Source organism: Schistocerca americana, chromosome 6 (genome assembly GCF_021461395.2).
Source record: "Schistocerca americana isolate TAMUIC-IGC-003095 chromosome 6, iqSchAmer2.1, whole genome shotgun sequence".
Lineage (NCBI taxonomy): Eukaryota > Metazoa > Arthropoda > Insecta > Orthoptera > Acrididae > Schistocerca > Schistocerca americana.
This window is the reverse complement of record NC_060124.1, coordinates 523,479,697-523,497,387: the sequence shown is the minus strand read 5'-3', so window position 1 is coordinate 523,497,387 and position 17,691 is coordinate 523,479,697.

The window sequence follows — 17,691 nt, the reverse complement described above, 5'->3', positions numbered from 1 at the left end:
ATTTTTCAACACCCATCTAATTTATCATTTTAATTTTAGTTTCCTTGCCAGTTTTGTAGAGTTATTACAGACTGTCTGGTTAATCCGGTTGCTTTCATTCTTTTAATATGTACACATAGATTTAGCCTGAGTTTTCCATATATGAACAAATATGTTGGTATATATCCGAATTTCGTTATTTACACTTAGTGAATGTGTCTGCTTTCCTGAGCGGAAATCGAAACTTTTCCTGATTACTATTCGTTCTATCTTGTAGAGTTCTTCGACTACTCTTTTCTATTTAAAATGAGAGCTACAGCCCCACGGAGACACTTTACTGTTAAACAGCGTAGGGAAACGAAAAATACTATAAATTCTAGTTCGAGATGCGACGGCCGACAGTGGCTAATATATGAGGCAGTCGAACGAAAACGGGACAGATATGAAAAACTGGTCAGTTAGAAGTAGGACTCGCGTTCTGGGGGCTATGTACAACATAATTATGTATACAGACAGTTCATCCATGTCGGGAACCAAGAACGTCGAATACTTTAGCATGTTATCGACTTTGTTCCTAGCCATATATACAGATCCCGGGGGTTCCAAAATCTTTTGAGATTGTTTTAATTTTTAAGTCTGAAATCGGATAATAATATCATCATCATCATCATCGTCGTCATTTAAGACTGATTATGCCTTTCAGCGTTCAGTCTGGAGCATAGCCCCCTTATAAAATTCCACCATGATCCCCTATTCAGTGCTAACAGTGGGCCCTCTTCTGATGTTAAACCTATTACTTCAAAATCATTCTTAACCGAATCCAGGTACCTTCTCCTTGGTCTGCCCCGACTCCTCCTACCCTCTACTGCTGAACCCATGAGTCTCTTGGGTAACCTTGCTTCTCCCATGCGTGTAACATGACCCCACCATCTAAGCCTGCTCGCCCTGACTGCTACATCTATAGAGTTCATTCCCAGGTTTTCTTTGATTTCCTCATTGTGGACACCCTCCTGCCATTGTTCCCATCTACTAGTACCTGCAATCATCCTAGCTACTTTCATATCCGTAACCTCAACCTTGTTGATAAAGTAACCTGAATCCACCCAGCTTTCGCTCCCATACAACAAAGTTGATCGAGAGATTGAACGCTGCATAGATAACTTAGTCTTGGTACTGACTTCCTTCTTGCAGAAGAGAGTAGATCGTAGCTGAGCGCTCACTGCATTAGCTTTGCTACACCTCGCTTCCAGTTCTTTCACTATGTTGCCATCCTGTGAGAATATGCATCCTAAGTGCTTGAAACCGTCCACCTGTTCTAACTTTGTTCCTCCTATTTGGCACTCAATCCGTTTATATTTCTTTCCCACTGACATTACTTTCGTTTTGGATATGCTAATCTTCATACCATAGTCCTTACATATCTGATCTAGCTCTGAAATATTACTTTGCAAACTTTCAATCGAATCTGCCATCACAACTAAGTCATCCGCATATGCAAGACTGCTTATTTTGTGTTCACATATCTTAATCTCACCCAGCCAGTCTATTGTTTTCAACATATGATCCATAAATAATATGAACAACAGTGGAGACAGGTTGCAGCCTTGTCTTACCCCTGAAACTACTCTGAACCATGAACTCAATTTACCGTCAACTCTGACTGCTGCCTGACTATCCACGTAAAGACCTTTAATTGCTTGCAAAAGTTTGCCTCCTATTCCATATCTCGTAGAACAGACAATAACATCCTCCTAGGAACCCGGTCATATGCCTTTTCTAGCTCTATAAAGCATAGATACAATTCCCTTTTCCACTCATAACACTTCTCCATTATTTGCCGGAAGCTAAAGATCTGGTCCTGACAACCTCTAAGAGGCCTAAACCCACACTGATTTTCATCCAGTTGGTCCTCAACTAATACTCGCACTTTCCTTTCAACAATACCTGAGAAGATTTTACCCACAACGCTGATTAAAGAGATACCTCTGTAGTTGTTACAAGCTTTTCTGTTTCCATGTTCCAGTCTGATGGAACCTGTCCCGACTCCCAGGCCATTTCAGTTATCCTGTGTAGCCATTTAAAACCTGACATTCCACTGTATTTGATGAGTTCCGACTTAATTTCATCCACCCCAGCTGCTTTATTGCACTGCAATCTATTGACCATTTTCTCCACTTCCTCAAATGCGATCCTATTTCCATCATCATTCCTATCCCATTCTACCTCGAAATCTGAAACATTACGGATCGTATTTTCACCTACATTGAGCAACTCTTCAAAATATTCCCTCCATCTGCCCAAGGCATCCACAGGATTCACCAGCAGTTTTCCTGACCTGTCCAAAATACTTGTCATTTCCTTCTTACCTCCCTTTCGAAGACTGCTAATTACACTCCAGAATGGTTTTCCAACAGCTTGACCCATAGTCTCCAACCTGTTTCCAAAGTCTTCCCAAGATTTCTTCTTGGATGCTGCAATTATCTGTTTGGCTCTGTTTCTTTCTTCAACATAACTTTCTCTGTCTACCTGAGTTCTAGTATGTAGCCATTTTTGATATGCCTTCTTTTTCCTTTTACAAGCTGCCTTGACTGTGTCATTCCACCAAGCTGTTTGCTTCATCCTGCTTTTACACACTACTGTTCCAAGACATTCTTTATCCACTTCTAGTACTGCGTCCCTGTACCTTGTCCATTCCTTTTCCAATGACTGTAATTGACTACATTCAACTAACTGGTACCTTTCTGAGATCGCTGTTATGTACTTGTGCCTGATTTAATTACCCTGAAGTTTCTCCACTCTTATCCTCCTACATATGGACCTGACCTCCTGCACTTTCGGCCTCACAATCCCAATTTCACTGCAGATCAAATAATGATCAGTGTCATCAAAGAATCCCCTGAATACACGTGTGTCCCTCACAGCCTTACTGAATTCCTGATCTGTTATTATATAGTCAATGACAGATCTGGTTCCCCTGCCTTCCCAAGTATACCGGTGAGTGTTCTTACGTTTAAAAAGGGAGTTTGTGATTACTAAGCCCATACTGGCACAGAAATCCAAGAGTTGTTTCCCGTTCCTGTTCGTCTCCATATCCTCTCCAAATTTACCCATGACCTTTTCATACCCTTCTGTTCGATTTCCAATCCTCGCGTTAAAATCACCCATGAGCAGAACACTGTCCTTGTCCTTTACTGTAACAACTACATCACTGAGTGCCACATAAAAACTATCCATCTTATCTTGATCTGTCCCTTCACAATGCGAATATACTGACACAATCCTGATTTTCTTGCTATACACTGTCAAATCCATCCACATCAGTCGTTCGTTTACATACCTTATTGCAACTACGCTGGGTTCCATTTCTTTCCTGATGTAAAGCCCTACACCCCCTTGTGCTATTCCTGCTTTGACTCCTGACAGGTAAACCTTGTATTCCCCCACTTCCTCTTCTTTCTCAACCCTTACCCGAATGTCACTAACAGCTAAAACGTCCAACCCCATCTTACTTGCAGCCTCTGCCAACTCTACCTTCTTCCCAGAGTAGCCCCTATTGATATTAATAACTCCCCATCTCGTTACCTTTCGTTTGCCGAGTCGTATCTTAGGAGTCCCTAGTTTGTCAATTAGAGGTGGGACACCGTCACCTCCAAAGGTCAGAGGCATTTTGCTCTGATTGTTGCCAGCATCATATTTAAAGTTCCAGGGAAGCAGGTTGCCAGCCTTACTTGCCCCGAGTCCCGTTGGGCTTTACCCCTAACGGTTGAGGGACTAACCGGTGGATATGGTAGTCTTTGCCATATGAGCACAAAGGTGACCACGACTCTGAATACGTCCGAGATGCCCAGCCTTATTTCAAACTAACTGGTATCCCGACTGTCGGGACCACTTACTTGGCCACTCATACGTTGCCCGTGGTTCATGAACTAGGACATGACTACAGGAACCCACACCCTGAACCACCGGATAATAATAGCACAAAAATATTTTTTCGTGTGACGTAATTCCAGATTAATTCTTTCCTGATTTTTCATCTAGTTCTACTGTGAAAATTTGCTTCTTGTCCAATTTCGTGGTTTTGGATCGACGGGAGGTGCCCTACAGGTTTTAATGAGCGAGTTTGCGAGCACAAGATATGTGACATAAATGGCTGTATCTTTCGATTGCATCAGCTTAGTGGATTACATATATTACAGCACCAAGGGACTGTAAGTCTTAGTATGCGACATAAATTTCAGCCGGCCACTGCCTCGGGCATGGATGTGTGTGATGTCCTTACGTTAGTTAGGTTTAAGTAGTTCTAAGTTCTAGGGGACTGATGACCTCAGATGTTAAGTCTCATAGTGCTCAGAGCCATTTGAACCATCTGAACCATAAGTTTCAACTTGATACGTGAACAAATTAGTGAGGAAACTGGGTATCATCAGACTGATAGCCTTGAAACAAACGACCCTAAAAAGTAGGTAAACTTTATTATTTCGAAAGTAGTACCATAAATGTTAACATCTACATTTATCCAATTCTAAGACAAGACTGTCAATGCCTTCATGGAAAGAAGTTTGCGGTTACCTACGAAACCATGATTGTAACTTGGCGTGAATCTCTTCTTCCGAAGCAAATCAACTGTCACCGATATCTTTCCGCAGGGTGTCCAAAGTACGGAATTCACAAAGGGGAGATCGGGACTTACTGTGTAAGGACTTCCCAGCGAAACATCTGCGGCGTATACGATGTAACATTGCTAATATGTGGGACCATATGACGTCGAATGTGGGTAACCGAACTAGACCTTGTAAAATGGCAATCGAATGGAGCGAAAAACAGAAGTAAGTTACATGTGCTTCACTTTTAAATATAGAATGGGGTGATATTGTAGTATCTTACAAATGTGGGGTGTTTTTTTACTATGTGTAAAACCGAAAGTTTGCGCAGAGATTAATATTGTCACCGATAAACTTAAAACTGGTAGAGACATACCGTGATCAGTGTTCAAAGTGGGCAACCATATACACTTTAATTCTACACTTAGGTGGTGAATGTCGTGAGGTACCTCCCAATATCATGTTGAACCTCCATGTTCCCGACATAGTGGCATGGATTCAACAAGTCGTTGGAATTCCCATGCTGAAATATTGAATCGTGCTGCCTCTATAGCCTTCCGTAATTCCGAAGATGTTTCCGGTGTAGGATTTTGTGCACGAACTGACCTCTACATTATGTCCCATAAATTTTCGATGGGATATGTCGGACTATCTGGGTGAGCGTATCATTCGCTCGTATTTTCCGGAATGTTCTTCAAACTACTCGCAGACGATTCTGCCCCAGTGACCCGGCGCATTGAAATACGTAAAAATTCCATCGTTGTTTGGGAAGATGAAGTCTATGGCTGTGAATAGTCTCCAAGAAGCCGAACATTACCATGTCCAGCCGATGATCGGCTCAGGTGGACCAGGAAGACTCAGTCCATTCCATGTAAACACAGTCTACACTATCACCAGCTGGACACCAACTTGCACTGTTCCTTGTTAAAAACCTGGGTCCATGGCTTCGTGGGGTCTCCACCATACTCGAACCCTACCATCAGCTATTACCAACCGATATGGGGCCTCATCTGACCAGGCAACGGTTTTCCAGTCGTCTAGGCTCCAATAGATGTGGTCACGAGACCAGGAGACGCGCTGCAAGCGATGTCGCTCTGTTAGCAAAGGCACTCACCTCAGTTGTCTGCAGCCATAGTCAATTAACGCCAAATTTCACCACACAGCCGTAACTTACACGTTCCACATTGGTTTCTGCGGCTTTTTCACGCAGTGTTGTTTCTCTGTTAGCACTAACAACTCTACACAAACGCCACCGCTCTCAGTCGTTAAGTGAAGGCTATCGGCCACTGTCTGTGGTAAGAGGTAGTGCCTCAAATTTGGATTCTCGGCATACCATTGACACTGTAGATCTCGGAATGTAGAATTCCCCCCAACGATTTTTCGGAATGGAATATTCCGTGCGCCTAGCTCCAACTACCATTCCTCATTCAAAATCCGATAATTCCCACCTTGCGGCCATAATCTCGTCGGAAACCTCCTCACTTGAATCACCAGAGTACATAGGACAGCTCCTCCAAAGCACTGTTTTGTTATACCTTGTGCATGTGATACTTTCACCATCTCTATATGTGCATCTGCTGCCCCATGACTTTGGTCACCTCAGTGTTTTACTATATTGATAAGGCTCCTCGCAAGTCACAGATCATTTTAGTGTGGAGCAGATTACTTTCAAGTTACACATCATCATAATTATTTATATATATAGTGCAAAAGCAAAGATCACTTGATTTCAAGACCCTAAGTTTAATTACTAGTTTCGACAGAGTCGTGCTGTCATTTTTAGATTTGCATTACACTTTGTCAGTATCTTCACATATATGTGTCGTTGACATTTTGAGAACAAAGTGTAAATACATTAACGAACTACACAAGGTTTCTCATTTATAAAACAGAATGCTCAAAGATCGGTTGTCTAATGGATAAAAAGCAAAAGTACGACACCCATAACTCCAACAGAGTTAAAACTACATGCCATGTCGACGATCTCACGTGGATGAAAGTCAATGCCAATCTGAAGCTGACAGCACGATTCTGTTGAAACTAATAATTGGAATAAAAGTCTCAAAATCACGCAGTATTGGCTTTCACAAAAAAATATATGCAGGGTGGTCCATTGATAGTGACCGGACCAAATATCTCACGAAATAAGCGTCAAACGAAAAAGCTACAAAGAACGAAACTTGTCTAGCTTGAAGGGGGAAACCAGATGGCGCTATGGTTGGCCCGCTAGATGGGGCTGTCATAGGTCAAACGGATATCAACTGTGTTTTTTAAAATAGGAACCCCCATTTTTTATTACATATTCGTGTAGTACAGAAATAAGAATGTTTTAGTTGGATCACTTTTTTCGCTTTTTGATAGATGGCGCTGTAATAGTCAAAAACATATGGCTAACAATTTTAGACGAACAGTTGGTAACAGGTAGGTTTTTTAAATTAAAATACAGAACGTAGGTACGTTTGAACATTTTCTTTCGGTTGTTCCAATGAGATACATGTACCTTTGTGAACTTATTTCTGAGAACGCATGCTGTTACAGTGCGATGACCTGTAAATACCACGTTAATGCAATAAATGCTCAAAATGATGTCCGTAAACCTCAATGCATTTGGCAATACGTGTAACGACATTCCTCTCAACCTTAGGTGAAAGAGAGTGCCACTGGGCCATGGGGTGGGAGGTGCAAATAAATTACAAAAGAACTGATTGGGAACGCCTAGCGAGGGAGTGCGACATTCCTCCATTACCGGAAGGTGACATGCGTCAGGACATAGACGTGGACGAGAGAGCGGAGGAACTGGTGAGTGCAGTAACCAGAGCGGCGAGGGCAGCTGTACCAACTAGGAGGAAGGCCATGGAAGCCTCTCCGTCACCATGGTCGGCCGAACTAGGAGAACTGCGTCGATCTGTCAGATGGCTGAGGAGGCACTACCAGCGCAGTGTCGTCTGGCAGGAACGACAAAGGTGCAGTTGCAATATAGAGAGGCAAAGCAGAGGTTCCAAAAGGAATTGCGAGAAGTGAGGACGCGAAGTTGGGAAAATTATGTGCTAAACCAGCAAGTCTTGGACCCAAGGGGGATCCCCTATAAGCTGGTAAGAGAGAAAATCCGCTCTCCTATGGAGTTATCGAGAGTCGTGCACGGGAACAGGATGACGGAGTCTTGGCAGGAGACTGCAGAGGTCCTCCTCCGGTCCCTGCTGCCTGACGACAGTGCGGATGGGGAGGCTGAAGGGCAACGGCAACTGCGAAATGAAGATCAAGACATATACAACAATGAGACGGCTGTCTACCCCTTCTCTGAGGAGGAGGTTGGAGCCCATGTAAGATCGTTACAAAGAGGGAAAGCACCTGGGCCAGACGGCATTGTGGCGGAGTTGGTGCAGTTCCTGGCCGCCCAGCTGACTGCGCAACTTACTCATCTTTACAATAAGTGCCTAAGGCAAAGGAAGTTTCCGACTAAACGGAAAAACAGCACATGTAGTCATAATAAAGTAAGGACCTGATAAGGACCCTGGAGAAATAAAGTCATATAGGCCGATTTGCTTGTTAGATCTGTTTGGAAAGGTACTGGAGAAATTGCTGGCTGACAGATTGGCAGCACACCGAGTGTTGTGCGGGATGAGCAGCAGGCAGTTCGGTTTCAGGCCGGGGTGGTCGGCATCTGATGCTATCTCCGTGGCGGTCGAGGTCTGTGGCTCGACCCCGCACAAGTACGTGGTTGGCATCATGGTGGATATCAGTGGCGCCTTCGACAACCTGTGGTGGCCTTCGCTCTTCTCCTGCTTCCGGAAGAAAGAGTGTCCAGGTCCGCTATACGGTTGCCTGAGGAGCTATTGTAAGGATCGGGAGGTCTGGCCATCATCCCCTAGCGAGAGAGGTGGAAAAGCAATTACTAAAGGTTGCCCCCAAGAGACCGTTTTAGGACCCCTCTTTTGGGAGATCCATATGCAGCCACTACTAGACAGTTTACAACAAAGTGAAAAAGTGCTAGAGGGGATAGCCTACGCAGATAACCTCCTCCTGTTGGTCAGCGGCCACAGCCGGGAAAACGTAGAACCGAAAAATGAGAGAGCCATAGAAAAACTCCAACAATCGTGCCACATGACTAAAATGACAATCTCACCCAGCAAATCAACATACCTGCTGTTAAAAGGACATCTAATTAGAAATCCCGCGGCGAAGTGAGACACGCTACCTAGGAGTCATCATTGATGTGGAACTTCGGGAAAAAACATTGATACCGTAACCCAGAGAGCTCTGCAGATATTAAACAATCTCATCTTGATAGGACACAAAAGATTCCACCTCCCCCTACACCTTATTAAACTTTACCATAACAGCATCTTAACCTCAATAGTGGGTTACGGCTCGGGTGACTGGGCGCACATGCTCACGAGGGTTGTGCCCGCCATGACAGTGAGAAGGGTCCAGAGAAGCATGATATTGAGATCTGTGATGGCCTATAGAACATCTTAAGGGGGGAGCCCTATTAGTCATAATGGGGCTCTGCCCAGTGGACATCAAAATAAGGGAACAAGCGGCTTGGTACTGGGCGAAAAAGGTGAATTATGAGAAAATTGTAGACATCATGGGTGTGAGGGTGGAGGACAAAAGGGAAATAAGGAAAAGAGGGGAGGAACTTTGGCGGAGATCCTGGGAGGTAGAAGAAACTGGACGTAGAACTTTCCAGTTCATACCAGATGTGAGGGAGCGCTTGGACGTGAAATACTTCGAGCCAACACGAGGACTGATCCATTTCTCACTAGCCATGTACCCTACCCGACATACTTATGTCGATTTGGGAAGAGGGCTACACCCGCGTGTGACTGGCGTGTCAGAGGGTACTCCCGACCATGTGGTTTACGAGTGACCCCTCTTCAATGATGTTGCGACTACATTCCGAGACAGGCTTCCAAACCATGACACATATCAACTGCTTAGACGTGAGGACACTTTACAACTGCTAAATACATTGGCTAACGAGGTATCACGGAAAGTTTTAAGAGAATACTTGTGGGACATGAACTAAATAACTGAGACAACCAACACCGATTGCGTCCAGAGCCTCATTCCCATACCGCCTGTGTGTGGACTGGCCGACTTTCCATCATAGTTGGAATCCGCCACGCGCAGGATTAGAGGGAGTGGGGGTCAATGCTACCGGTTAAGACATGCATAAGTTAGTTTTGTAGGACTTAGTTTAGGAAAATTAAGTTAGGGAACTGCAGCGAATCAACATCGTGGCCTGGCCAGTGCCACGGGCACGCTCCTCCGGTTTAGCTCGATGAGCGAGGCTATCAAAAGTAGGTTTATATCTCTCACTGGCACACATGTGACGCTGCAGGCGATAGGAACTAGTTACAAGAAATAGATATAAGTCCAAGGTACTATATATTAAATGCCCATTGTACGGAATACTAACTGTAGCTCACTTGAAAATTATAATTAGCTGCAACAAATGGTTCAAATGGCTCTGAGCACTATGGGACTTAACATCAGAGGTCATCAGTCCCCTAGAACTTAGAACTACTTAAACCTAACTAACCTAAGGACATCACACTCATCCATGCCCGAGGCAGGATTAGAACCTCCGACCGTAGCGGTCGCGCGGTTCCGGACCGAAGCGCCTAGAACCAATCGACCACAACGGCCGGCCTTAGCTGCAACATAATTGTATAAATTGCATAATTATTATGACATACACCTATCCGATAAGGAAGTGGCTTAACATTGTATAATTATTATGGTTTGTAATAAAGATTTTTTTTAATAATTGCCATAAACTTCAAGTGAGAGCGTATGTACATGAAGCCCATAAGTTGGCTTTCAATACTAAAGCACATATAACAACTCTTCAAATGATAAAGACAATACCTTTAAAAAAAAAGGCAATTTTACATATGAACTGTGAATATCTGTATTTTGTATTAACAAAAAATGAAAAATTAAGATTTATAATATTAAACTCCCTGTCAGAGAATATTTATACTTCAAGCCTACCAGTTGGCTATAGTTACTAAGAATAACGTTCCAAATGAGAAAGGTAATACCTTTTTATATGAAACAGAAAACACTGTACACCCAAAGGGCTATCGTAAGTTCACTTACAGATAGTTTTAAAACCTTGCCCAAATATACTCATTTAAAAGAAAGGTTAACCTTACATACGGATTCCTAACTACACAGGCATTAATCTGCATCAGAAACTTCTCTTACAAATAGTTCCCAGCTCACGGCATCTGCCAGGTGCGGACATGAACGTCCTGCGGAGTGGCTGTTCTGACCCGGTTTATCGGCTCGACGGAGGGCGCGGAGTACAGCAGGTGCGTCCGACTTCACTTCCCGGATGCTCCTCCCCCTCAAACGGGTAATTCGGAGACCTGTTATTGGGTGCACCTGTGTGTCAACAGACCGTTCAATTCCATCTGATTGAAGAACAAGTGAGAACCCGAAGGTGTAGCCCAGGGCCACCACCTTGATACATGACACAGACCAAGATCCACCAGACTGTCTGGAACAAACTAAACCCTCAGATTTAAAACATTATACACAATAAGCCTCACAGCTGAGATGGTAAGGCAGAATTCCGAATATACTGGCCACCAAACAACAAGGGTTCCATCAAAATGGTGCAACAAATAGCGTAGGGTTCGACCACACATGGATTACTAATTGATTTTCATAGCTCAGCACTCGCTAGTAGTTTGACTCAAGTGATGTACACTTGCAATACGGGAGGCAGAAGGTGCATAGCGAGTGAAAAAACATGAATAGAACGACGTCACCTTATCAGTCCAGCGAAATAATCGTCCAACAGCATCAGAGAAGCAGGTCGCCACTACAATCTCCCGATAAAATGTCATCGGTTAACGGCCACCAACTGCTTGGCTGCGCCCACCATCTCAGGACACTGCCGTTGAAACTATCGCCTATACAACGTCTTTTCAAAACACCTCTTCACCGACGGGGTTACCTCCCCTCCTTGGGCAATCGCGCCGTCTCTCCACCTCCCAACTAAACTCATTCACGCTAGCCCGTCTATCCGCTCACTGCCGCGATACCTCGCGACGGGCTCACAAGCGCCGAAATGTTAGCATCTCTGAACAAATATCGATAGCCGCAAGGCCGGCGTGGCTCAAGAAAAATCTTGTTTAGTGCTTCAGTCACATTAGATAATAAATAGAAACTAAGAGCTACAAATATTTCTGATTTCCAGATACGTGTCACACTACAGCGGCGTGGAGCGAGCACATTCATTCAGTTATCATGCAACACGATAAAAGACCTTACACGACGCTATCTGCTAACAAGTATATCATTGATGTAACACGAATCTTGTAACGATACCTTCAGGATAAACGATTAAAACAGGAAGAATGATTAATTTCATTAACTTACTGATTGTCTTACTCGTTTTATTTACTTGATGTATTCCTGTTTTCCTTGGCAGCTTTTACCCTTCACACTTCCGTCTAGTACCACGGAAGTTATTCCCTGCTTTCTTAACAGATACGCTGTAACCCTGACCCTTCTTCTTGTCAGTGTTTACCATGTATTCTGTTCCTAGCCGATTCCTCGGATAACCTCCCTATTTCGTACTTCCTTGTCCACCTAATTTTCAACATTTGTCTGCAGCACCACTTCTTATATGCTTCGGTTCTCTTCTGTTCCGGTTTTCCCATATTCCATGTTTCACTGCCATACAATGCTGTGCTCCAAATGTACTTCTCAGAAACTTCTTACTCAGATTAAGGCCTACGTTTGATACTAGTAGACTTCTCTTGACCAGGAACGCCAGAGAGAAAACTAGACCGCTACTTATGTTTCCCTTGCACTGGCATCATGGATTATTTAGCTGTCTAGGTAGTAAAATTTGTTATCATTGTCTTCTTCGTAATCCCCAATTCTAATGTTAAGTATCTCACTGTTCTTATTTCTGCTACTTCTGATTACCTTTCGTCTTTCCTCGATTTCCTCTCATTCTGTGTTCTGTACTCGTTAGACTATTCATTCCAATTCACAGATCCTGTAAGTCTTCTTCACTTTCACGTTGATAGCAATGTCATCAGCGACACTTATAAATGGTATCGTTTTACCTTCAATTTTAATTCTACTCCTTGAATCTTTCTTTTAATTCCGTCATGGCTTCCTCGATCTATAGACTGGACAGCAGCGGTGAGAGACTACAACCCTGTGTGATACACATTTTAATCGCAGTGCTGCGTTCTTCTTCTTCTTCTTCTTCCAGTCTTACTGTTCCCTCTTGGTTCTGAACATGCTGTATATTACCCGTCTTTTTCTATAGCTTAGCCTCTATCTTTCTCAAAAATTCGAACATCTTGCACAATTTGACATTGTCGAACGCTTTAGCAGGTCGACAAATCCTATGAACGTGTCTAGATTTTTCTTGAGTGTTGCTTCCATTATTAACCGCAGCGTCAGAAATGCCTCACTTTTCTAAAGCCAAACTGAGCGTACTGTAATAGATCCCCAGCTTTCTTTTCTATTCTATTTCTGTGTGTTAGTCTTTTCAACAGCTTGGATGCATTAGCTGTTCATTGATTGTGCAACAGCTCCCGCACTTGTCGCCTGTTGCTATCTTCGTAATTTTGTAGAAGATGTTTTTCCGATAGTCTTATGGTATATCAACAGTCTCATGCAATCTAAACATCAACGTGAATAGTGAATTTGTTGTCACCTCCCCTAATGATTTTCGAACTTCCGATGGAATGTTATCTGTAACTTCTGCCTTATTTTATTACAAGTCGTCCAAACGTCCTTTAAATTCTGGTTCTAATACTGGATCCACTGTCTATTCCCTGCCGACACTGTTTTCTCTTCCGTCACGTTGTCAGACTTACTTAATAGCAATACTGGGAACGACGAAGAGTCGAAAGACAGAAGAGTTGCATCCCACGACCACAACGTCAAAGGGTCACGACTGGTGTCACTCGATTCGTACAAATACCTTAGTGTAATAGTTTTTAGGGACGTGAGATGGAATGATTACGTGTGCTCTGTCGTAGATAAGGCACGTGGCAGACCTCAGTTTATTTTCAATTTACGAGACCATACAGTCAGTATGAAAAGGAGACTAGTAACACATTAGTTGTGCCTCACATCTCAAAATATTGCTCAAGTGTGTGGTACCTAGGGCTTTTAATAAAATATCGATATTTCTCCCCAAAAATATCGATATACAGGGTGTTACAAAAAGGTACGGCCAAACTTTCACGAAACGTTTCTCACACACAAATAAAGAAAAGATGTTATGTGGACACTTAATTTCCATGTTGGATCTCATTTTAGTTTCGTCAGTATATACTGTACTTCCTCGATTCACCGCCAGTTAGCCCAATTGAAGGAAGGTAATGTTGACTTCGGTGCTTGTGTTGACATGCGACTCATTGCTCTACAGTACTAGCATCAAGCACATCAGTACATAGTATCAACAGGTTAGTGTTTATCACGGACGTGGTTTTGCAGTCAGTGCAATGTTCAAAAATGCGGAGTTGGCAGATGCCCATTTGATGTATGGATTAGCACGGGGCAATAGCCGTGGCGCGGTACGTTTGTATCGAGAAAGATTTCCAGAACGAAGGTGTCCCGACAGGAAGACGTTCGAAGCAATTGATCGGCGTCTTACGGAGCACGGCAGATTCCAGCCTATGACTCGCAACTGGGGGAGACCTACAACGACGAGGACACCTGCAATGGACGAGGCAATTCTTCGTGCAGTTGACGATAACCCTAATGTCAGCGTCAGAGACGTTGCTACGGGAGAACCAGTTGTTTCCGTACCATGTACAGCGTGTGCAGGTACTATCAGCAGCTGATTAGCCTCCACGGGTCCACTTCTGCGAATGGTTCATCCAACAATGTGTCAATCCTCATTTAAGTGAAATATTCTCTTTACGGATGAGGCTTCATTCCAACGTGATCAAATTGTAAATTTTCACAATCAACATGTGTGGGCTGACGAGAATCCGCACGCAATTGTGCAATCACGCCATCAACACAGAGTTTCTGTGAACGTTTGGGCAGGCATTGTTGATGATGTCTTGATTGGGCCCCATGTTCTTCCACCTACGCTCAATGGAGCACGTTATCATGATTTCACACGGGATACTCTACCTGTGCTGCTAGAACATGTGCCTTTACAAGTACGACGCAACATGTGTTTCATGCACGATGCAGCTCCTGCACATTTCAGTCGAAGTGTTCGTACGCTTCTCAACAACAGATTCGGTGGCCAATGGATTGGTAGAGGCGGACCAATTCCATGGCCTCCACGCTCTCCTAACCTCAACCCTCTTGACTTTCATTTATGGGGGCATTTGAAAGCTCTTGTCTACGCAACCCCGGTAGCAAATGTAGAGACTCTTCGTGCTCGTATTGTGGACGGCTGTGATACAATACGCCATTCTCCAGGGCTGCATCAGCGCATCAGGGATTCCATGCGACGGAGTGTGGATGCATGTATCCTCGCTAACGGAGGACATTTTGAACATTTCCTGTAACAAAGTGTTTGAAGTCACGCTAGTACGTTCTGTAGTTGTGTGTTTCCATTGCATGATAAATGTGATTTGAAGAGAAGTAATAAAATGAGCTCTAACATGGAAAGTAAGCGTTTCCGGACACATGTCCACATAATATATTTTCTTTCTTTGTGTGTGAGGAATGTTTCCAGAAGGTTTGGCCGTACCTTTTTGTAACACCCTGTATATCAGTGATATTTTTTTCAATGATGTATCAATATCTCTATATCGAAAGGGCAATACTGAGTGCTGCCGATATTTGTGTTTTATATTTTATTTCTTTTCGAGTTTTCGGTAAAAATTTGAAATTGTTCCTTTGAAATTGTAGTAGAACATCATTTTCCTTTCACCATATGAAGGAGTCTTACAGGTTTCTGAGCTTTCATGGCATCCAGTCTATCTCTCTCTGAGAGTGTGAAGCAAGTATAGATGGCATGAAGTAGTAGTCCGACTATACGGGAGGTTGGTGGTTTCAATGGAATAACAACAATTTTTAGCGCAAGTAGTGTGCTACTTCTCATGGGCATTCTTTAAAAACAATTGATGAAATTGATGATCTAAATGAGAAGATTGGTCTTTGCGGTGGGTAGAGATGTGCGAGGGGAAATGCTTACTTAATCGGCTCTTGGCGCTACCAACAGAAAATGCAACGTTTAGCTTCACCACGCAATTTTGACACTACGATTGCTAGTTCGCTGTGGGTCGCAGAAATGAAAATAAAACAAGGAAGTCAACACGAAGTGTCCCAGACAAAACCGATATGTGACGAAATCGACTGACGTACCCAGCGTACACCTTCTATTGTGCCACTTACATGCAGTTACCGCTTTTAGAAAAATGGTTATCAAAATGTTTCAAATGGCTCTGACCTCTATGGGACTTAACTTCTGAGGTCATCAGTTCCCTAGAACTTAGAACTACTTAAACCTAACTAACTTAAGGATATCACAAACATCCATGCCCGAGGCAGGATTCGAACCTGCGACCGTAGCGGTAGCGCGGTTCCAGACTCTAGCGCCTAGAACCGCTCGGCCACCCCGGCCGGCAAAGTGGCTATCGCTAGGCGTGAATGTGCATCGTTTTCCCTTCAGTTCTTGCTCCAAGTGGGATGAGCAGGCTGTTAGCTACTTGATGTACAGAATATCTAACAATAAATCAATACTTACACATACAGCTCTAAAACTGGCAGTATCTTTACAAAAAATGGTTCAAGTGGCTCTCAGCACTATGGGACTTAACATCTGAGGTCACCAGTCACCTAAAACTTAGAACTACTTAAACCTAACTAACCGAAGGAAACCACACACATCCATGCCCGAGGTCGCGTGGTTCCAGACTGAAGCGCCTAGAACCGCTCAGATACATCTGCCGGCCAGTATATTTACAATACGCAGTCGATATTTGAGTTTGGGTGGTACGCTGATATTTTTCCCGTTGATGTATCGATATGCCGATATATTTCTACAATATATCGAGCGTCGGTAACGATTTTATTTATACATTGATGTATCGGGTTCCCGATACTTTTGAAAATATCAATAGTCTTAGTGGTACCCATATCAAGTAAGCCTAACACGGGTCACCGAATGTACGCAAAGAACAGCACCTCGAATGGTCACAGCCTTGACTGACTTGTGGAAGAGAGTCACGGAAATTCTGATAACACAGAACTGCGGAACGCTAGGATAGACGCGAACTACCCGTGAAGACATCTTGGAAGGTTTCAGATGAAACTACGAATGTGCTGCTACCTGCTACGTCTCCTTTCGTAGGGCTCTCGGAGATAAGATTAGACTAACCACAGCTGATGGAGTCTCTTCCCTTTCCATTCGAGACTGGACCGAGAAGAAACATGTTCTATCATGCTAAGCGAAATGCATCATAACTATCTGTGGAGTACGTATGTATGAGGAGCGTTCCACAAGTTATGCGATTCTCGGACAATTCCTGTTGAAAACATGAGGAATTTGTTGTGGGACGTCGTGGAATTTTCCCGCTTCACCCCCCCCCCCCCCCCCCCCCCATGTTCCGATAGTCGACGGCGCCACAGGTAGTCTTCAAAATGGCGGCTGCAACGGAGATTCGTTCTAAACTGCGTTTCTTTTGGCGGAAAACGACAGCAATGCGGATATTCATAGGAGCTTGCAGAATGTCTACGGAAACCTGGCAACGAACAAAAGTTCGGTGAATCGTTGGGCGAGGCGTCTGTCACCATCGCACCACTTGGAAACAAAGCGTCAATCCATGGAGTAGGGCCACACCACCTCTCCTCCGAAGACAAAGTTCAAAGACGCATTCTTAGACGGCGAAGTCACAGCTACAGTCTTCTGAGACTCTGAAGGAGTTATTCTGTTTGATGTCCCTCCTCGTGGTGCAACGATCAACTCTGAAGGTGTAATGTGCTACCCTCGGGAAACCAAGGAAACGACTTCAGCGTGTTCGTTGCCACAGAAATGCAGACGAACTTCTCCTTCTCCATGACAATTCAAGGTCTCACACAAGTCTGCGAACCCGAGAGGAGCTCAAAAAATTTTATTGGACTGTTGTTCTTCCTCATCCACCCTACAGCGCGG